This window comes from Alosa pseudoharengus, unplaced genomic scaffold (assembly GCF_046254945.1).
Source record: "Alosa pseudoharengus isolate Yale_2024_CS ecotype anadromous, Long Island Sound unplaced genomic scaffold, YU_APseudo_1.1 YU_APseudo_1.1_scf_6, whole genome shotgun sequence".
In the NCBI taxonomy this organism is placed as follows: Eukaryota; Metazoa; Chordata; class Actinopteri; order Clupeiformes; family Clupeidae; genus Alosa; species Alosa pseudoharengus.
This window is the reverse complement of record NW_027468848.1, coordinates 15,828,134-15,849,090: the sequence shown is the minus strand read 5'-3', so window position 1 is coordinate 15,849,090 and position 20,957 is coordinate 15,828,134. Positions and strand designations below refer to the sequence as shown.

General features: G+C 41.4%; 1 long non-coding RNA gene and 1 pseudogene across 1 annotated transcript; one reads left to right on the top strand and one right to left on the bottom strand.

Annotated features, from left to right (window-relative positions):
• Nucleotides 1-7,468: 7,468 nt before the first annotated feature.
• On the top strand, nucleotides 7,469-11,956 carry LOC143105822 (uncharacterized). Its single transcript, XR_012983552.1, has 3 exons — nucleotides 7,469-7,617; nucleotides 10,709-10,890; nucleotides 11,406-11,956. It is a non-coding gene; the product is annotated as an uncharacterized LOC143105822 (long non-coding RNA).
• Nucleotides 11,957-13,167: 1,211 nt separating this feature from the next.
• Nucleotides 13,168-13,283, bottom strand: LOC143106955 (U2 spliceosomal RNA; annotated as a pseudogene).
• Nucleotides 13,284-20,957: the final 7,674 nt, after the last annotated feature.

The following is a 20,957-nucleotide window of genomic DNA, read 5'->3' as shown; positions in this document are numbered from 1 at the left end:
AAGCTGTGCTTCCTGGCATCATCCTGAGTTCGATTAGCAGCGGTATGGAAGGTATGTTAGAGCCATCCGCCTCCTTGTCTGATCACTGTGACGTGCTGGTGGCCCGGGTTGTTTGTCAAGTAGAAAATGACGTTGTCCCTGTCCGCGTCATCAATGTCACTGATGAGGAGTTAGTTTAGAAAAGGGGTATGAGGGTTGGCACCTTACACACAGATATTGAGGTTGGGGGGGGGGTAGATGTCAATGCTAACAATCGAGTTGCCTCCATGCCTACCTGGTCTGTAGAGACTTTGGTTAGACAGCTGGGGTTAAATCAAAAGGGGTTTGGTGTCTCAGAACAAGCTATTTGCGAACTGCTGTCCAAGCATTTGTCTGTTTTTAGTACAGGCGATACCGATCTGGGAAGGACCCCTCTTACAAAACATGCCATTGATACGGGAGATGCTAAGCCTGTTAAATTACACCCACACCGCGTTCCACTCCACTTGCAGGGCTCTTGTAGTCCATGGGGTGCCCCGGTGGTTCTTGTTAGGAAGCGGGATGGTGGGCTTCGCTTCTGCGTTGACTACCGGAGGCTTAATGACCTGACAAAGAAAGATGCGTACCCCCTACCTAGGATTGATGAAGCCCTTGATAGTTTACACAAGGCCTGCTGGTTCTCGACCCTTGACCTGGCCAGCGGGTACTGGCAGCTAGAAATTGACCCCAAAGATAAGCCAAAGACAGCTTTTATCACCCGCCAGGGCTTATTTGAGTTTAATGTGCTAAGTTTCGGATTGTGTAATGCCCCCAGCACGTTCCAAAGGATGGATGTAGTTCTAGCAGATTTACAGTGGACCACGTGTTTGGTTTATCTTGATGACATCATAGTCTTTGGCCGTACATTCTCTGAACATTTGGCACGTCTTGATGAAGTGTTGTTTAGGTTACAACAAGCCAATCTTAAGGTTAAGCCCTCAAAATGCAATCTGTTTTCTAAACAGGTGCAATACCTGGGGCACATCATTTCTGCTGAGGGGGTGAGGGCCGATCCAGCCAAAGTACAGGCTGTTGAAGATTGGCTGGTTCCTAAGAACCAGACAGAGGTTCGGAGTTTTGTTGGCTTGGCATCTTATTATTGCCGTTTTATAAAAGGGTTTGCTGAGATTGCTCGACCCCTACATCAGCTGACCGAGAAGGGCAGGCGGTTTAAATGGTCCGAGGCATGTCGGGACGCTTTTGAACATCTTCCCCTGTATTGGCTTATCCTGACCCCTCACGACCCTTTATACTGGATACTGATGCCAGTGATGCTGGCATTGGGGCTGTCTTATCACAGGAGTATGACGGCACTGAGCATGTTGTAGCCCATGCGAGCCGAGCGTTAACAAAACCGGAGAGGAAGTATGCCACTACTAAAAAGGAGTTACTGAGTATGGTGACGTTCACAAAATATTTTAAACATTATTTGCTTGGAAAAGAGTTTATTTTGCGTACGGACCACAACTCCCTTAGGTGGCTCCATAATTTCCAGGGTCTGGAAGGGCAGCTAGCTAGGTGGGTAGAACAGCTGGCAAATTTCCAATACAAAATTGTCCATAGGCCTGGGAAATTGCATGCTAACGCAGACGCCCTCTCTAGGCTACCTGCATTTGGGGGCGATGGCCTTGATACCTCTGGACTGGATTCCACCCTTAGCACGCAGTTCTCTCAGGTTCATAATGTGTGTGTTGTTCAGGAAGGTACTAGAGCTAAGATAACTCAGGGATGTGGTGGTGATGAGTTGGTGAAAGCCCAAGATGAGGATCCAGAGTTACGGCTCTTGATTGAGTTAAAACATAAAAAACAGGATCTTCCTGGTGATGTAGCCCTACAAAAGTATGCCCCAGTTTGGTCACAGTTGCACATTATGGACTCTCGTTTGGTCCGGATACCCCCGGCCAACTCTGATGCAGCATCTCAGGTACAGGTTGTACTCCCGCGGGCTCTTGTCCCTCAAGTTTTGGCACAATTGCATAATGCCCTCACTGGGGGTCACTTAGGAGTGCAGAAGTTGCAGTGTAAAGTCAAAGACCGCTTTTACTGGCCGGGGTGGTTCAATGATGTCAAGCAGTGGTGTAGGCAGTGTGCAGACTGTGCCTCCCGGAAAACGCAGGGACGTGTACCCTGCGCTCCTTTACAAACAGTAGCTGCGACAAGGCCATATGAAAGAATTGCACTTGATATTTTGGGCCCACTGCCAGAAACCGTGAGTAAGAACAAGTATGTCTTGGTCATCGGGGACTATTTTTCTAAATGGACAGAGGCCTTCGCATTACCCAATCAGGAAGCTGGCACTATTGCTAAGGTGTTGGTGCAGGAGTGGGTGTGTAGGTTTGGGGCACCTTGTACTGTTCATTCAGACCAGAGAAGGGCGTTTGAATCTAATCTGTTCAGGGAGTTATGTCGACTCCTGAACATTCATAAGACAAGAACTACTCCATATCATCCTCAATCAGACGGCCTCATTGAAAGGTTTAATGCTAACAATGTTGTCCTTGTTTGTGGAAGACAATCAGTCTAATTGGGATGGGCTCCTTCCCTATGTGATGATGGCGTATCGCAGTAGTGTGCATGCAACTACGGGTTTTAGCCCACACAAGGTGCTGTTTGGAGGAGAGATGGTTCTTCCCGTAGATATCATGTTAGATGTGCGTGTGGGAGAATCATTTTCCTCAGCCAGTGAATATGTGACTCGGTTAGCTGAGACCTTATCATCAGTGGTGGACGCTGTGAAGCGGCATCAGGCTAAAGCTTCATGTCAACAAAAAGCCAATTTTGATCTGAAAGCCAATTTTCAGTATTATTCAGGTGGGGAGCTAGTATGGGTGTTAGATAAAGCACGGAGTAGGGGAGTGTGCCCAAAATTGCAGAGGTCACTGAGGTTTTGTACCGGGTCTCACCAATTGGGGGTGGGGGGTCAGAAAAGGTGATACATTTCAATCGTCTCAAACCCTATCTGTCTCCCTATCCAGAGCCAATGTTGACCCCAGGTGACTCGGGCTGCCCAATGCCATCGGGCCAGAGCTCTAGCGGTGCTCAGGAGATGGCGGTCCCCGGCCAGCAGATGCCTCCAGTTGCTCAGCCTGGGGGCTCGGCAGTAGCTGCAACATCCACAAGGAGTGCGCAACAAGCTGTGGAGGCCGTGCCAGTGCCGAGCCTAGGGGGAGGTGAGGTGGTATCCACCTCACCGAACTACACAACTGGTACAGGTGCTGGAGTTGGCCTCGAGCAATTGCAGGTTCGACATCAATCCCACCCAGCAACGGGCCATGGGCAGAGGGACTCCGTTCAACAGGGGCGCACCCAGCGAGAAAGGAGAGCGCCTGTGTGGTCAACGGACTACGACTTCAGTAACTGACTCGGGGGCGAGTCTCTTCCTTCAGGGGGGGGAAGAGTGTGGTGAAACTGACCCGAGGGGATTATTGGATTATTGAATGATTGACTGCTGTGGAATGATTGACTGTTTGATTGACATGTGCTGGATGTAATTGCGATCACCTGAGAGCGAGGGGACAAGAAGGGGTGGAAGACGTGCGGGCAGGAGAAGCGGGGAGACTGTTTGTGACTGGCACTCGGGGTGGGTGCTGTTCGTGGCTTTTAGTGTCACCGGCAGTGAAGCAAGGGGACGTGGGATTTAGTAAGTGCCTTACAGTCATACTGGGTTCTGGTCTCCGCCGCCAAAGACTGGGCCTTTGCTCCGCGGCTATCTGCTACTTCCTCAGCCAAAGACTGTTTTGCTCCAGTTGTTATCTGCTACCTCTTCCGACAAAGACTGTTGCTCCGATTGCTATCTGCTACTGCTACAAGGACTATTTGCTACTGTTACAAGGACTATTTTGCTCCGTTTGTTATCTGCTAGGCCTACTTTCTCGGCCAAAGACTGTTGCTCTGCTCGCTATCTGCTACTTCCTCTGCCAAGGACTATTTCGCTCCGTTTGCTATCTGCTACTTCCTCTGCCAAGGACTATTTCACTCCGTTTGCTATCTGCTACTTCCTGGACCAAAGACTGTGCCGCTTCGCTTACTATTGGCTACTCCTCTACCAAATATTCTGATGGACGTCTGCTCGTTCTGGGCTGCTCAGTGGAACGTTTCCTTGGCGGGACTTACTAAGCCAGACCCTACAGGGGGGTCTTGTCATCAGAAGGGGGAAGTCTATTTTTATACGAACATTTTGTGTGTGTGTGTGTGTGTGTGTGCGCGCGTGTGTGTGACTGAAGAGCTCTTTTCTACATAATTTTAGTATTAAAGCCTGTGACCGGATAGCCTGATCTGCGGGTATGGCCATTGAAACTAAGCAAGCATTTCCCCCCTCCTTAACTATTGGTTTTGACCACTCCAGTAGGAGTCGGTCCTATGTGGTTTGCTGTGTGTAGTGTGTGGAGAGATGTTAAGCATGAGTGTGGAATGCTGCTGTTTTCATTCAGTGTCGTGCAGTAATTTATTTGCAGTGCAGTGTTGTGGGTTGGGGGGGGGTCAAGGTGTTTGCTGAGTGAGGGTGGTCATATTCATTGGGGAGGTATCAGTCCGGGTAGGCCTATATAGTTTTAATGAATTGTACTGTTTAATAAATATTCTCTTTGATCCTGTACATCCTGGTGCCATCCCTGTGCCTGTCTCTCTTTACATTACACCGGACCATACCGGATGAACAAAGGTGGTGGCAGTGCCTAAAACATACCCAGAGCAAATAAGTATTACACTATCATTAAACTATCTATCTATTAAACTAGCTGTCTATCAACAACTTTTAAACTATCTTCATTCAAATTTTAAACGGTCTACTTTTAATCTATCAACTTTTATTAAGATATGCAACCACCATGTCTATCTTAGCATCATCGTAGTAACCATCTCTGTATTATCTATTTTAACTATACATGATATTTTACATCACAACTTTTGCATTTTCATGCACTGGTAATTCCTTGGAATAGTATTGTTTTGTTTTTTGTTTTGTTTGTTTGTTTGTCTGTAAAGCACTTTGTGCTTGAAAAGTGCTATATAAATAAATTGTATTATTATTATTATTATTATTGTTTTAATATCAACAGATTTATATCAGACTTGTAAAAATGCCTTGAACATGAAATTAAATTGATACATTCCGAAATGTATACAATTATCTCTCAGTCAGAAGGTGTAGGCCTAGTTTTCACCCATTCACCCACACAGACACCCACTCCTTTCCCTCATTTTGAATCATTGTTAATAGATCGGTCACATGTAGGTCACACAACAGCATGTCTATTAACTGGAATCACTGGTAATGACGTAGGTGTTGTAAGATAGAAACAGATCTTACTCCCACACACTTCCCAAGTTGACAAATCATTCTCCAAGTTGTATTAGCCTACTGTATGTATGTGTGTGTGTGTAGGCTATATACAGCTCTGGAAAAAATGAAATGACCACTGCATATTTTTCTGATGTCATCCTACGGTTGCTGAGTGAGTTTATATACATATATACACTGCCGTTCAAAAGTCTGGGGTCACTTACAAATTTCCATTCCACTCCATTATAGACAGAATCCATGCTGAGATCAGTTGCATTGTTTTTTTTAATCAGGGCCGCAGTTTTCAGATTACATTATGTGCTATCATAATTGCAAAAGGGTTCTCCAATGTTTTCTCAGTTAGCTTTTAAAATTATATCAGATTAGTAAACAGAATGTGCCTTTGAATGGTTGCTGATAATGGGCAATGTAGATATTGCATTAAAGATCAGCCATTTCTATCTACAACAGTCATTTACAACATTAATGATGAAAACAAGGAAATTTCTAAGTGACACCAAACGTTTGAACGGTAGTGTATATACATACACATATATATACAGTATATAGTGTTGCAGACAGAAACCATCGCTTGTTTCTGTTTGCAGGTTTCCTGCTATTTTAACGGGGTGTCTTATTTGATGGATCTGCAGCCGTGGATGTGGAATCTGACGCGGAAATTGTCAGATCAATAGAAGAGATAAGAAATGTAAGTCAAGCCATTCTTATAACAAAATACTCTCCTAAACTTTAAACTGACACCAATGTATGTGTTGGGGATGTTTCTGGGTTATCTAGGCTATGCAACTTTACATAAAGGCCTGTAGGCCTTCTTATACCAAAAGCCCAAAGGGAACACTCTTACCTCTCTACTCTGACATGCATGACCTGGGCAAATACACCACAGAGTGTCATATGAAACGCATCACCAATTACCTCCTCCAAATATACAACATGCAATGTAGCAGAGATTTGTTGGGTCTGGAGAATCCTACAGAGATCTATCAGCAGAAATGTCTGACTTGGAGAGTGCTGTTGTTCCTTAATCCTAGGAACCCCCACCAATAACTCAAAGAGTTATTAAATAAAAAATAAAACAAAGAGGGCTATATGTAACACTGTTCCTTATTTGTGTAGTTGTTGGAAGAAGACTGTTTATTATTTTATTTATACTGTTATTCAATATGGAAATAAGAAATTCTTTATTCAAAATTGTCTGCCAAGGTTTAATGGATCTCTTCATTTTGATGCATGCTTTATGCTTACAGTATAGAATACTTGTTTTCCTGGTATCACTCTGCTTGTATGTGCGTGTGTGTGTGTCCTTCACTTGCAAAGCACACACTTTCAGTTTTTCACATTTCTCTACAGCTTCTCAGGATGCTCTCTGGCAGCTTGTCCAGAGTGCTACAGCATTGCTTGTGGCATGAATTGATAGGACAGGTGTGTGCCACTATCAAAACATTTTGTGTGTGGAGTGTGTAAATTCTTTGCATGCAAAAATATTGAACTGTAGCATATTACAGATTCCCTGTCATTGTCACATTTTAAGCCTGAAGTTTCAAGATATAATGATGACAAGCACATACTCATGAACAGGATGAGAGTGTGTGTGTGTGTGTGTGTGTTAACCAAAGCAATGTGGTGTCACCGTGAGGTAAAAGGAGTGGAGATAGAGAGAAGTGATACTAGCAACTAGGCCACAGAGAAACATCCTGTGTGGTACCTCTGTTCAACTTAACACAGTATGAAGCAGTATGAAGCTCTGGCATATATTACAGAATTCATGACTTGAACCATGTTCAGGCATACTTGACATCTTGTAAGTTAATTGGTGTCATATGGTAAAAGTCTATGTTTGCATCTGCACCACCATAAAATCGTTCAAAACAGCAGAGAAGTAATTAACAACACAAAATAATGTGCATTGAAAAAGCAGACCACTGTGCAATCCTGAAAGCAACAGCATCAAAAACCCAAACACCACCTTGCATATGTTTCGTATATTTTTTCTGTTTCCCTCCGCCCCTGAGATATTCTTGGAATATGATACAGATTGCATATTAGCAAGCATATGCATTTAAGTTCTATGATTGGCTAAGGTGTGACCTGGGGACTTCTTGAGTATTTTTGAGCAGGTCTGTGATCCTGTGCTGATAAGGCAACACAGCAGCAGTGTCAAGATTCTTCGTAATGATTACTCAAAACATAAGTATGATACTCACTGATAAATCTTGCTGTTCAACCCAACAACAGTCATTAGTCTCACTGCTCAGCTTGGCAGACTGCAGAGATTTTCCGAGCCATGCGTACTTCAGGTAATATAATGTTTCTTTTTTTAGTATACTGTATAATTAGGACTGAAATAATGCATGGACTGAAATCAGGATTTAAGAGTGTTAGGCATGTTGAAGTGTATCAGCAAAAACATAGTTTAATACTTTCCTGGTGATCTGTTTCATGAAAACTTATTACCATGATTTGCACTGCTTAAAACAACATTATATGCAGCAATGTGCCACTTTTTAGGAATGTGTGTGTGTGTGTGTGTATAACACATTCCTAAAAAGTGGCACATTGCTGCATAATGTTGTTTTAAGCAGTGCAAATCATGGTAGGCCTAATACGTTTTCATGAAAAGATGTATTATTGGTTATATATATATATATATACAATACCCTCCAGAATTATTGGCCCCTAATACCTTCTTAATCCTCCCTTTGCCAATAAAACAGTTCGTAATATTCACCTATGACACCCCATAAAGTTGGAAAATACAAAGCAAGAGATTTAAGACCCTTCGTCTTTACAAAATCTCCCCAGATGGTCCTATTCCTCCTGCAATTTCAAAACTCTGGAACGGCTTCGCCTACTGTATAGAAGAATGCTTCATATCGTCGTGTCCGGTATACTGTAGGTCTGCTGGTTAATCTGATGGTTTGCCCTGTGTTGTGAAGCGTTCATGAGATATACCATCCAGTACTAATGGGTGGAGATGTTGTATGTCCAACGTTAATTTTCTCGCGAACCGTTTATCACAGCACCTAGCCGCTAATATCATTGGAAAGCTCTGGTTCCACTCTTTGTGACATCTGTGTGATTTATGTGAGAGTAGGCTAGCCTACTCTGTGAGCGAGCAATTCAACAGAGAATAATGAATATAAATTTGGATGCATATTATCCTATTTTTAGGCCCAAAAAGGCCTAACAACATCCCTGATCCCGGTTATGTTGAAGTAGGCCTACTCCGAAAGAAACCGGGATACTGTTCCATGTATAGCCTACACCTTTATCCCGGTTTCTCAGGCAAACGCGCGATTGCATTAGCCTAGGCTACAAACTGGGATAATGTGCTAATTGCTAATTAAAAGTGCTAATAGAACTTTATTGTTGGTAACCGGAATACTAGTATCGTGTATACAGGGATATTAAAGGGAAACTTGGCAGGATTCCCCCCTCTGCTGGAGAAATTGTGCATTATGCTATTTCAAACTGTGGAAAAAGGTAACGATAAAGCACATGGATTTGTTTACAAGCTAGCAAAACGGTTAGCGTAAGTTTGGCAGACAATGTGGATGTTACAAGGTAAGAAACACGATTTAAAACTAGTTTCTTGTTTCTCACTTATCTTTTCGGGACGGTAGTCTCAATGTTGCAAGGTTGGTTTTCCGCCTGGGGACGCTAGGGGCAGCGGGAAAAGTCACCATTTTCACCGGAACAGGTCATTTAACCATCCAAATGATTTCTAAACGGGTTTATTACGTTGAAATAGTTGCCAAGTTCCCCTTTAACCCTAGAACCCGATTGACGCAAAGTGCATCAAAAAACACACCCTTTCTTCTCATTGCTCCGGAACTGTTCAACGCAGCGAGATGACAGAGCAGAGGTGAGGCTTTCCAACGAGAATACGGACCTGTCTGTAGGCCTACGATCAAGTATGAAGACAAAAAAATCTGAAATTAAATTGCATCATATTTACTATCTATACTTCTCTGCGTTCACCTACACACCCATTACTCTCGTTCGAATTATTGCATGGCAAGCATATCAGATGAAAGAGGAGACACAATTCAGGGCTATTGGTACCAAGTATATCGATCCTTCTGGGTAGTAGAGGTCCTGGATAAGATTTGTATAAACTGGTAATGTATGAGTATATATCTATCTATAAAGGGGAAAAAAGGACTTTAAATAATAAATTCATATAGCTCGACTTACCCCACGTTTTTGTGTGTTGCAGTGGCAAAGCATTTTCATAATCCAACGCTATCATGTGTTTCTCCATGGCAAAGCATGTTCATAATCCGGTTTTGAAATCCATCAAATTCCTGCATGGCATCCAATTCAAGGCTCACATTGCATCCCAATTTGTTCGACAAAGAAACACCTTTTTGCCTTTACTTTGTTCATGGCAATGCAGAAAAAGTTGTTGTAGAGAATCACACACAGAATCGTGCACACACAAGCTAACACGCAAACTCGGGTCATCAGGTCAGATTAGTTCATGGAGCGCAGAAAGATAATTTTTCATCACTAAATAAAAAATGGCATTTATTTCTGTAAGGTGCACACCAAATATGTAAATTGCTCAGCCCCAAAGTCCCCCTCCACCATTCTTATATGACCAGGATAAATGCTTCTAACTAAAGGTAGTGAAAATGCCCTTAAAACAGTCTAGGGTTCTAAGGGTTAATAACCGGGTTTCTCTGTGTTCATGTAAACACCATATCTTGAGTATGATCAAAATCGGGATAAGCCTCATAACCGGGATACTGAAGTGCATGCAAACATAGTCATAGTGATAGAAACAAAAAAGGAGCGTTTTCATCTTTTTTAAGATGACATGGCATGTCCAAAATTATTCATACCCTTATTAAATTATCAGTGGAAACATCTTTATTTGCATCTTTCAAAATGGTTCTTAACACCTACCAAGCCTCTCCATGTCTCCACAATGTGATTCTAGACTGCACCTTTTTAACAGCAATCCTGGTTTTGAGGCAGGAATGATTCTTTGCCATCACTCTGGCCTTGTGCTCACTTTTTTGACCGATTGAGGTCTGGACTCTGGCTGGGCCACTCTAAAATGTTGATATTGTTCTCTGAAAAAAAAAGACCACTGCACATTTTTCTGATGTTATCCTAGTTGCTGAGTGACATTCAAATGAGTTCATATATAGATAAATACTGGCAGTATGTAGAGTAATGCACTGACAGCATTTAGAGTAGAGTAATGCATCAGAGGGCACTGACAGTCACAGCAATATCAGAACTGCTGTATACACTACTCATCCGCTGCACCACATATATCATCAGCCCACACAGTTTAAAGTAACATCCTGTTAACAAAGGCAGACATGACCTTTTTCCTCTCTAACCATAGTGTTCTCCACCAACCCCTCTTTGCAGGTTGGCTGCTGTGTGCTTTGGTCGGTGGGCTGGTGTGGGATGCTGTGTGGTGCAAGAACATCTGCAATAGTACTTGTCCCAACTGTTCACTGACAGTGAACATTTCCCCTAAGTTGCCTGAAGACCGTAATAAAACACTCCAGAGGGTGTTTCATTCCATCGAAGAACTGTATAATCAATATGTAAGTTATGCTTACCAAGGTTTGGTGTATAAGCATCCTAGGAAACTAGATAGGGGCATGCTTGAAATAGAGAATATACTTAAAAAAAGGATGTGTGCTGCTCCTTGCCTTGCCCTTATGACAAAAGTGCTGAAGCACATCATTGCATTGATTAATATGAATATTTACAGACATTGTAGAGGATATTTTTGGTCCTCCGACATGATCATCTGTTTTCAGATATTGAAATTTGGTTTCACTTTCATTAAGATTGCGAGATAGGGGTGAGGGCCTGTACTTGCCTGATTGCCCATGTTCAGTTTTGACTTTAAGGTTGAACAATACCAGCTAGTTTTTTGGATGGTTATTCCCTGCTCTCATTCCTTAGCTGTTGGTCATTGGTCAGGAGTGTGATATTTATAGGTTGTGATACTCTGACAATGATTAGGATGTTTAAATATAATGATATCAAAGCAGGAGCACATACAACGTGTTACTGTTGGTATTGTTACTTATAAATGTCTTCCAATTTGAAGGAAAAGAATGTGGCAAAGAAGAAATGTGAAGATCCCCTTTACCAGAAGCCCCTAAGTGAGGTGTGCCTCCCTGCTTACTCTAACGGTTGTGCCAATAGCAGTAACAACTCTGCTTGTGCCATTGACCAGGCTCTGAAGCTGGCTGAAGACTGGATGTGCGATGAAGGGCGCGACACGTTGGTGTGCTGTATGAAGAAGAGAAGGTCTCTCTTTGAAAAATATGTGATACGTAACTCAAATTGTCCCCATATTAATTTGAATTCTACTCATGCCAATGGAGCTTACCAAAAGAAGTGTGTTGGGCTGAAAATCCTGGCCACACTAAAATTATGGCTGTACGAGTATGTGTATGAACAAGAACCACCTGAATTCCCACGCATCTCTTACAATTCTGTCCTTTGAGATGCTGCTATGCTTCATAAGTAATTTGCATGAGCCATGTTCACTTATAGGCTATAAATGTTCATGACTGTCTGACATTATTACTCAATTAAGCATGTAAATCAATATACTGTATAGCATAAAGGATTGACATGTTAATAAAGGTTAAAATGTGAGAAAAATGTATCTGTTAAATAAGCTTGTTATATAAAAATATTACTGTTTTGACTATTTCATAGAAATGTTAAATTTACGGAAATATTGACTTTAATAAGCAGCAGCAGCATCATCAGTAGTAGTAATAGTAGTAGTGGTAGTATTAGTGGTTATAGTAGTAGTATTAGTGGTTATAGTAGTAGTAGTAGTGGTTGTAGTAGTAGTAGTAGTGGTTTTAGTAGTAGTAGTAGTAGTGGTTTTAGTAGTAGTAGTGGTTATAGTAGTAATGGTAGTAGTAGTAGTGGTTATAGTAGTAGTAGTAGTGGTTATAGTAATAGTGGTAGTGGTTATAGTAATAGTAGAAGTAGTAGTAGAAATGATCAGTCTAAGGAGATGTATATGTATAATGTGTTATGCATAAGCAAGGGTGGTGTTGTACATGTAGAATGTGTATCAAAAGGACAGACCAAAGCTGTCTTAACAAGAATCCAGCATCATGCAAAAAATCTTACTTGTAACTACACTTAGGCTACAAGTGTGCTTTTGTGATCACTTACATCTTCATACCTCAACTACAAGATAAATCAACTCTTACATAAACATAAAAGTAGTGTCCACTCCCCAGACAGAAGCCACTTCCCAGATATCCAATTCCCAAAAGCAAGATGAATATGCTTGCAATTGTTTCTGCTATTCTGAGAGAGAAAGATGTAGGGAATTAAAGGGTAAGAATAACTTGTCGCCCTCAAGTGGTCTATGCAATTCACTGCAAAAACTATTAATTAATCATGTCTCTGAGAGCTCACAAAAACACTGGATTTCCAAAAAAGGACATCATACAATTAATAATGACAACAATAATAGTAAAAATGATAATAATAACAACTAGAAAACGCAATTCCAGGGAATTACCAGTGCATGAAAATGCAAAACATATGCTGTAAAATATATTGTTAAAACAGATATGTAGTATATAAGTATATATACTCTTTTGATCCCGTGAGGGAAATTTGGTCTCTGCATTTATCCCAATCCATGAATTAGTGAAACACACACAGCACACAGTGTACACACAGTGAGGTGAAGCACACACTAATCCCGGCGCAGTGAGCTGACTGCATCAACAGCGGCGCTCGGGGTGAGGTGCCTTGCTCAAGGGCACTTCAGCCGTGCCTACTGGTCAGGGTTCGAACCGGCAACCCTCCGGTTACAGGTCCGAAGCGCTAACCAGTAGGCCACGGCTGCCCCCAATATATAGTCCACGGGTAGAGGACGTATCAGATATTAAACTGATAAGAACAGATACTACACTTGATCTTAGCCAAAAGGCCGAGAAGCGATGAAGAAGATGAGAAGATGATGTGCTAATTGGCAACCAACATGATGAGGTTTAATATAGCTGGAATGACTGAACTAGGTAGATGAGGTTTAATATAGTTGGAATGACTGAACAGTTAAATAGGTGGATAGTTTAAAAGGTTAAATATAAAAATAAATATTTGCTAGGTAGATGAGGTTTAATATAGTTGGAATGACTGTTTTTAATAAATAGTTTAAAAAGTATACAAGTTACAAAGATAAAAAAAATACAAAGCCCAGATGTCCTAAGTAAGACCTACGTAACATAGTTTGAATGAAGTTTCTACGTTAAACAGTTAAAGCTGCATTCGTTAGAAGAAGAAGCCTAGGAAGAACAGTACAGTGCATTTTCATGCACTGTAATAATAATAAATATGGCTGCAAGCAGTAATGAATGGGATCCAAGCAAGTCTGAACATTGCATTTATGAGGCACAGTGGCAACAGCAGGCCCAAGGAGTTTTGAGTACATCCTGCAATGTTTGGGAAATTAACCTGCGTCTCCCATGTTGTAAGCTATATTGCTAACTGCTGTAGCAGCTACCCTTGCACAGGACAGTTTACCAGCAGGTTATAGCAGATTGGAGCAGCAGGGAAGAGTGCAGAACCAAGACCAGTAGGAGATGCTGGTTTTAAGATATGGTGTGACTTACTGGTCTCTCTGTTTTGTCACGTTTTACATACTACTTCACAGATTTAGCATCTTCTGGATTGATGGACAGAGGTAGCCTGGGTGTTCCCATGCTGCCTTGCGCGCGATTTGATTCACGCTGCTAAGGCAGCCTGGAAACTAACCGCCCTAATTTTTGCCTCAGATAGGGAACCAATCACAGAACAGGGGGGAAAGCAAGACGATGATGAGCTACGCACAGACACATTTGATAGACATCCGTGGCACCCAATAAACGGATCTGGGCATTTTTTTCAAATACGAGACCAACGTTTGGTTCCCAGACCGCGTCTCATTGAGAAGTGGTGGCGCTAGTGTCGTGGAAAAAGTCCACTTCTGAATCCAATTTTCCAATTAACAATTACCACTTGACTATTTAGTAATTTAGCACTCTGGAACAAGGCGTCCGAAGGAGACAATGTAGACAGAAGATTTTCTGAGGACTGTTGATCTTTATTCTCCATATTGCAATGATAGTACAGCCTAACCAAAGTCCAGACCAACCGTCAAAGCAATAGGGAGGAGATGTCATCAGCTGGGGCCCCCGACGAAATCTGCCTACGGAGGGCTATACACTATATTTTATACCCCTTGGCCCTCGAGAAGTGCCACCCTCTCACGTCATCCCCAAAAACACCTTTCACCAATCAGCATTAAGCAGGGTCGCTTACATTGGTGGAAACCATCTTCCCATCATGCATAAAACTATATGCAAACCTGTCTAATGCATAGGAAACATATGTAAACTAGAGGTTTTCTGGTTCTTTCCAGTTTGGGGAAATAGGGCCTTCTTATCTGATTCTCTTCCTAGCTGGACAGGCTCTAAATCATAAGACACAGCGGCCTCCTATTCCCTGTCCTGTCCGGTGCTCACCAGCTGGATAACACCCCTCTTCCCTTGACCATGTAAGGAGGAGATGCTCTCATCCTGGTACCCCCAGTACTTTTCCACTCACCCCACTCCTCTGATAGTTGGTCTGGCCTACACAAGATACAATGACCTCACCCTGCTCACAGCACATGCAGTGACATAAAAACTTATGACACTCATGACTACATTCTTCTAAAACATGAAAACCCATGCAATATTATAAACCCTTATGAAACCCATGATTACATCCCTTTAAATCATGAAAATCCACCATACTAGCCAGGCTACGCCAGAGGACACTCTAGCACAAATGAATAGGCTACAAGGTTTGGGGTTACAGGGAGTGTGGCTATTTGAGTGATATAACGTGCTTGGCAATAAATGGGGTCCATAAATATTGCAGCAGTTTATAAAGATTGATCACAGGTACCAAAACTCAAGCTTTATATCAGAAGATATATTAGCAATAATGTCATTAGCATAATCTCTGCGCAGAGAGGTCTAATAAGCATTAGGCAATTAGGATACAGAGACAAAGTCTGTGCACCCAGGAGACAATCAGTTGTTTCTCACACACACATTTGTAACCGACTTTAACCAGTCAGTTACATGATTTATAAATAAACAGTCTTTCTATGGCTAGAAGTGATGCAAAGGATGCAGAAGTGATTCATTACATGACAAGGGGCTTGCCAAAATATGTATGGCAACTGACAACAGCATGAAATTTTCATACACCTCCGCAGCTAAAACATTCTTTAAAACAACTGGACCCGTGTACAGTAAAAACTGCCTGAGTTCAGTTGTGTCGTGGAAAAAACCAGTCCACTTCCGAATCCAATGAACAATTTATCACTTAACTACTTACTAATTAGCACTCTGGAACAAAGCGTCCGAAGGAGACAATGCAGACAGGAGATCTCTGAAGACTGTTGATCTTTATTCACCGTATTGCAGTGATAGTCCAGCCTAAACGATGTCCAGACCAGGTGTCAAGCAATAGGGTGATGTGAGATGTCATCAGCTGGCGCCCCCGATGAGATCTGAAATCAAAATGGCTGCGGCCTATCTTTTATACTCCTTAACCTTGAAGTTGGGCCTTCTCGCCTCCCTCGAAAGACATCTGTTGGCCTATCAGCATCCACCAAGGTTACGACTATTGGTGGAACCCATTGTCTCATCATGCATAAATTATATGCAAAACTGTCTTCTTCTGGGTTTGTCCCAGATTCTGTTTTTTTTCAGTTGTAACAGGGCTTCTTATCTTGCCACCTGTTACTTGGCCTTGCTGTTACCACCATTACATCATCCAATTACATCATCCTCTCGCTCTCGACCATCTAGTTCACTGTGAACTCCTTCACCTCGACCATCTAGCCAGGTGTCACTGTGAACTCCTTCACCCCACTCCTTGACTGCTGGTCTGGTCTGTTTAAGATGTGTACAGGCCTTGAAGTCTCATAATAATTGCAGTAATATCAAAGTTTATAAAAACCATACATGCATCCGTTAAGTCATAGAAATCCACCACAGTTGCTTTCCACCTTAATCTTTCTTTTAGTTCCCTTGGCTTTCTTGCAAACTTTGCAGACACATAAGGCTTCAAACTGAGCAGTTTCTCTGAGATAAGACTGGACTGTCTAGCGGAAATGCGGCAGCGTAGAGGCCCAGCAGTCACCATCCACAAGTCAAACAGCTTACGAACAGGCACGTGCAGAGAAGGGGGGCTACAGGGGCTCTAGCACCTGCCCTTTTGCCCCTTTGATGTCCAAGTGCCCTTTTGACAAGACCCGTTTTTTACTTTTTAAAATTTGTAATACTTCCGCTAGTTCCAACGTGAATATTCGCTAAAATGTCTCATTAATAGTTTGTGAAATTAGAAATTTACAAAACTAACTATTTTCTGTGTTAATTGAAATGCCTTGCGGCCACCAATCCGTGACGTCATACATTCAGTGAACTCTCAGAAGGTGCACGCATATGGCAAGCGATTTTTACATTTACCCGCTAGACTGGATATGTATTGCAGATATCTGTAATTCAGTTTTGCCTAGTCAAAACGAAAATTTTAGATATCCGCAATTGAATTCTTCCTATCCATAATTGTAATTTCAAATATCCACAAAGACATTCTTCCTAGGACAAATGACGCCACATTTGCCATTCATTTCTATGGGGTTTATCATTACGGATATCTACAATTCAGTTGCAGATATCCACTATGTGAATTGTAGATATCTGTAATTCCAGTTAGAGATATCTACAATTTGATTCTGACTAGTCATAACTCCAGTTGAAGATATCTTTAATTCACTTCAATTCAAGATATCTACATGTTCCTTTTCAGATATCTTGAATTAAGTTTTGACTAGCGAAATGACATTGTAGATATGAGGTCCTGGGAAAGATTTGTATGCACTTCATTTAGCGGAGAATATCTCAACTTTTATAGACTAATATGACCCCGTTGAACAACATGGGATGTGTGCCAAAATCGCTACCCAGGACGAAAGTCCTGAAAATGACCACAATAGGTGACACTATTATCACATTATAGGTGAATGGGACTTTTTTTTTCCTTAATAGATATTCTCATAAACTTCTACCAGTTTAATCTTCATATTAAGAGAAATACTTTTTGTATTACACTTTGTATTAAAAATAAAATAAAATATGCAAATTAGCCAACATCTCATTAAATATGCGTACATATAAACCCTTGAAGCTATAGATTTTCTGAGGTGATCACAATGTTCACAATGACCATGATTGTAAGGTCATAGAAGAGTGTAAGCATTCTGATTTGATATAAAGAAAATGGCTAAAAAAAACAGTCAACCAATTGCATAGCCTACAACTAGCAACAAACAAGAATTGCCAGTTATTTATTAACCTAAACTTTAAAAGCTTACATTTCCTATGTGTTCTAAATATTGCTGTCATCTACGGAGCCCCGGATATGTCATGGGGAAAAAAATAATAAGTTGTGGCCACGAAATAGCAATTTGTTCCCACAAAATAATAAGTTGTGGCCACAAAATAGCAATTCGTTCCCACAAAGTACTAATTTGTGGCCACGAAATATTAATTTGTTCCCACGAAATAGTAATTCGTTCCCACGAAATATTAATTCGTTCCCACGAAATAGTAATTTGTGGCCACGAAATATGTATAGTCTAACGTGCACTGGAAAGCTGGGTGAGCAAATCGAGCGCCAGTAAAAGCCTGTCGTGTCTTTTCTCATCACTCCCCACCTGCTCTCAATTCTCTGGTTTGCAGTAGGGTACAACCGGGACGATTGAAACGGGGGACGAATGAAACATTCCGGTTTTCTCCGAGTGCAACGATGATAGACAGACATCATTTGGACAAAACATAGAGCATATTAACCTCCGTTGCTCAGCCAAATGCCATCCTGTTACGTCCTGTTATCACGGAGTGCAGGCGATAAACGATTTCTGATGGACACAAGTTTACTTCATTAGCGGTTTATTTTTTTTGATTAAAGAGTGTTTTTCATTTAAAGGTTTGACTCCATGCTTATTCAGTAGAGCATTTAGTGCTCTCCCCAATCCCAGACGTTCACATTGCATGTTTGTTTGTAATGGATGCAAAACAGCCTATAATGTATGGGGGGACGATTGAAACTTTTGTCCCGACCAGGCAGTAAACCCCATTTATTCTAAGTCAATGCATACGTATCTGTGTTTATACTATATTTTATTCAGGTGAGACATGGAAAAGCAGTTTTAGAAAGATGCAAATATATTTGGGGCTACAGGGGGTTGAGTTTTGCCATGTTAACCTATGGAGACTGACGGCCTGTGGGTCATGAAGGGCACTTATTTGGATGTGTGGTGGCTTTAACCACATAAAAACAGAGTGAAATAACATTTTGTACTATAGAAACATATAATTCGAAACATGCATTATTCTAGCTATATTAATGGCATAGTGCATACTATTTCCATAACCGCGAAATATGCGCGCATCACCATGACAGCAATGAGTTGTAAACAGACATGAACCAAGACATATAGCCCAGCAGCAATCTATCTAAAATAACACATACTTGAAGTACCATTCATGGTATGTTGTTAAATATTGAAGTTGTGGGAAGTTTACATAATTTAAGCTGTATGTTTCATTCGTCCCCCATGCTGTTTCATTTGTCCCAGCCAGGAGGGACGAATGAAACATAATGCACGTTCGACTTCTCCTTAAATAACTCTTGAACGGTTTTGTTCAGAGCTGTAAATGCAACTGTATTTGACAGAGGACAGATGTAGGTTGCTAGTGACAAAATATTAACTTTCAGTGTTTTACAATGTCTTTGTAAATTACGTTTCATTAAAAAGTGTTTCATTTGTCCCGGTTCTCCATCAGCCTCGGCGTTGCTCCTGACCGTCCATCTATCTCGGCACAGGTCCTCGGGTCAGCGCACCTCTGCGACGCGACGTTTTACAAAAGATAAAAGTGCCCGATATCTGATTTCATCAGCGCGCGGCGTATGCAAATAATAATAAAGAAATGGAACAGTGATGGGTGTGTGGGTAGAAGGCGTGAGATGAGATGAGGATGGGGAAAAAGTGAGAGTGAGGAGGGGGGGGGGGGGGGGGGGGGGTGAATATTCACCTCCAGCTATCTGATGCATGTTTTAATGGAAATGTTGACGGCCGCCTTATAAAAAAACGCAAACGAGAGAGACACGTTCAAGTCGTACCTACGCCGGTGCAGCGACCTGGCTCTTAATAGTTGGAGATACCTCTCGCTAATAATGAATCCCTCCAATGCCAGGCTTTTCAAAATGTCTTTGTATTTCATTCCCAGCCTAAAATACTCTACTCTACCATACTATCCCTGTCCATTGTGTGAGCAGCGACTGTTCCTGTTTGAGGAGTTGCGCTTGATTTGCTCATCCAGCTGTCCAGTGCACAGCCTATAGGCCTACCTATTTCGTGGCCACAAATTACTATTTTGTGGGAACGAATTAATATTTCGTGGCCACAAATTACCTATTTCGTGGGAACGAATTACAATTTCGTGGGAACGAATTAATATTTCGTGTACTTTGTGGGAACGAATTGCTATTTTGTGGCCACAACTTATTATTTTGTGGGAACGAATTGCTATTTCGTGGCCACAACTTATTATTTTTTTCCCCATGACATATCCGGGGCTCCGTAGTCATCACCACAAATTTTTTTTTTTCAACAAAAGTTTACTTGGCAGCCATAGTGACCTGAGATCATAGCAGAGCACATGGCTGTCAAGCAAGATGACTTGTAAGATCAAGAAAAGTAAGGCAATCTACTCTTTATTCTTTGTGGTGCTGTGTACACTTATTACGTGTCATTATCATATGAGTTGTAATTTTGTGTATTTAAATAATTATAATGAATTTGTATCAGTTTTATATTTAATTTGGTGTGTATTGTAGCTAGCTAACTACAGTTTTTTAGCTAACTAGCTGCTAGGGTTTTCTTTCATTTTGCAAAATGGGGAAAATGTCATCACAACTTGTGATCACATAGTCTCAGACAAGTTGATGAAGTTACAGTTTCTTCATGTCATGAAGTTATTCCTCCCAAATAATAGATAAGTTGGTATACCAATTACTCATATTTGAAACCTTATTTTACAAAATATCAAATGATCTGGAGAGAGTGAGAAAACGACTTATCCATCCAGTGTCACATAGCTAATACTTCATTGACTGGGCTACAGCAGGAAACATGGTAAGATAGGCTTTAATTCATTCATTTTAATTTACAGTATCTGTTGTATCTATTATGGGGGTTAAAAATAGAAAGGCAACTTTTGTTTGAAGTAGGAAATGTTTTATGGTAAAAAAAAATTAAATCTAGCTTTTTTGAGAAACCTAACAATAGTATATCAATCTTGACGAGTGCATCCTATGCCAGAATAAGAAGCAATCTGAGTACCTCTCTAGTGGTGAAATTGGCAGGGGTGTTATTGTTTCGCTTGCCAAACAAACAAAGATTAATGGCACTTGAACTGCTAGGGTTCTTCAACTGACAGTGCAAGAGCAAGACATCATAAAATACCACACCAAATCCTGCTACAGAACATTACAAAGGGATATGGCTAAGGCT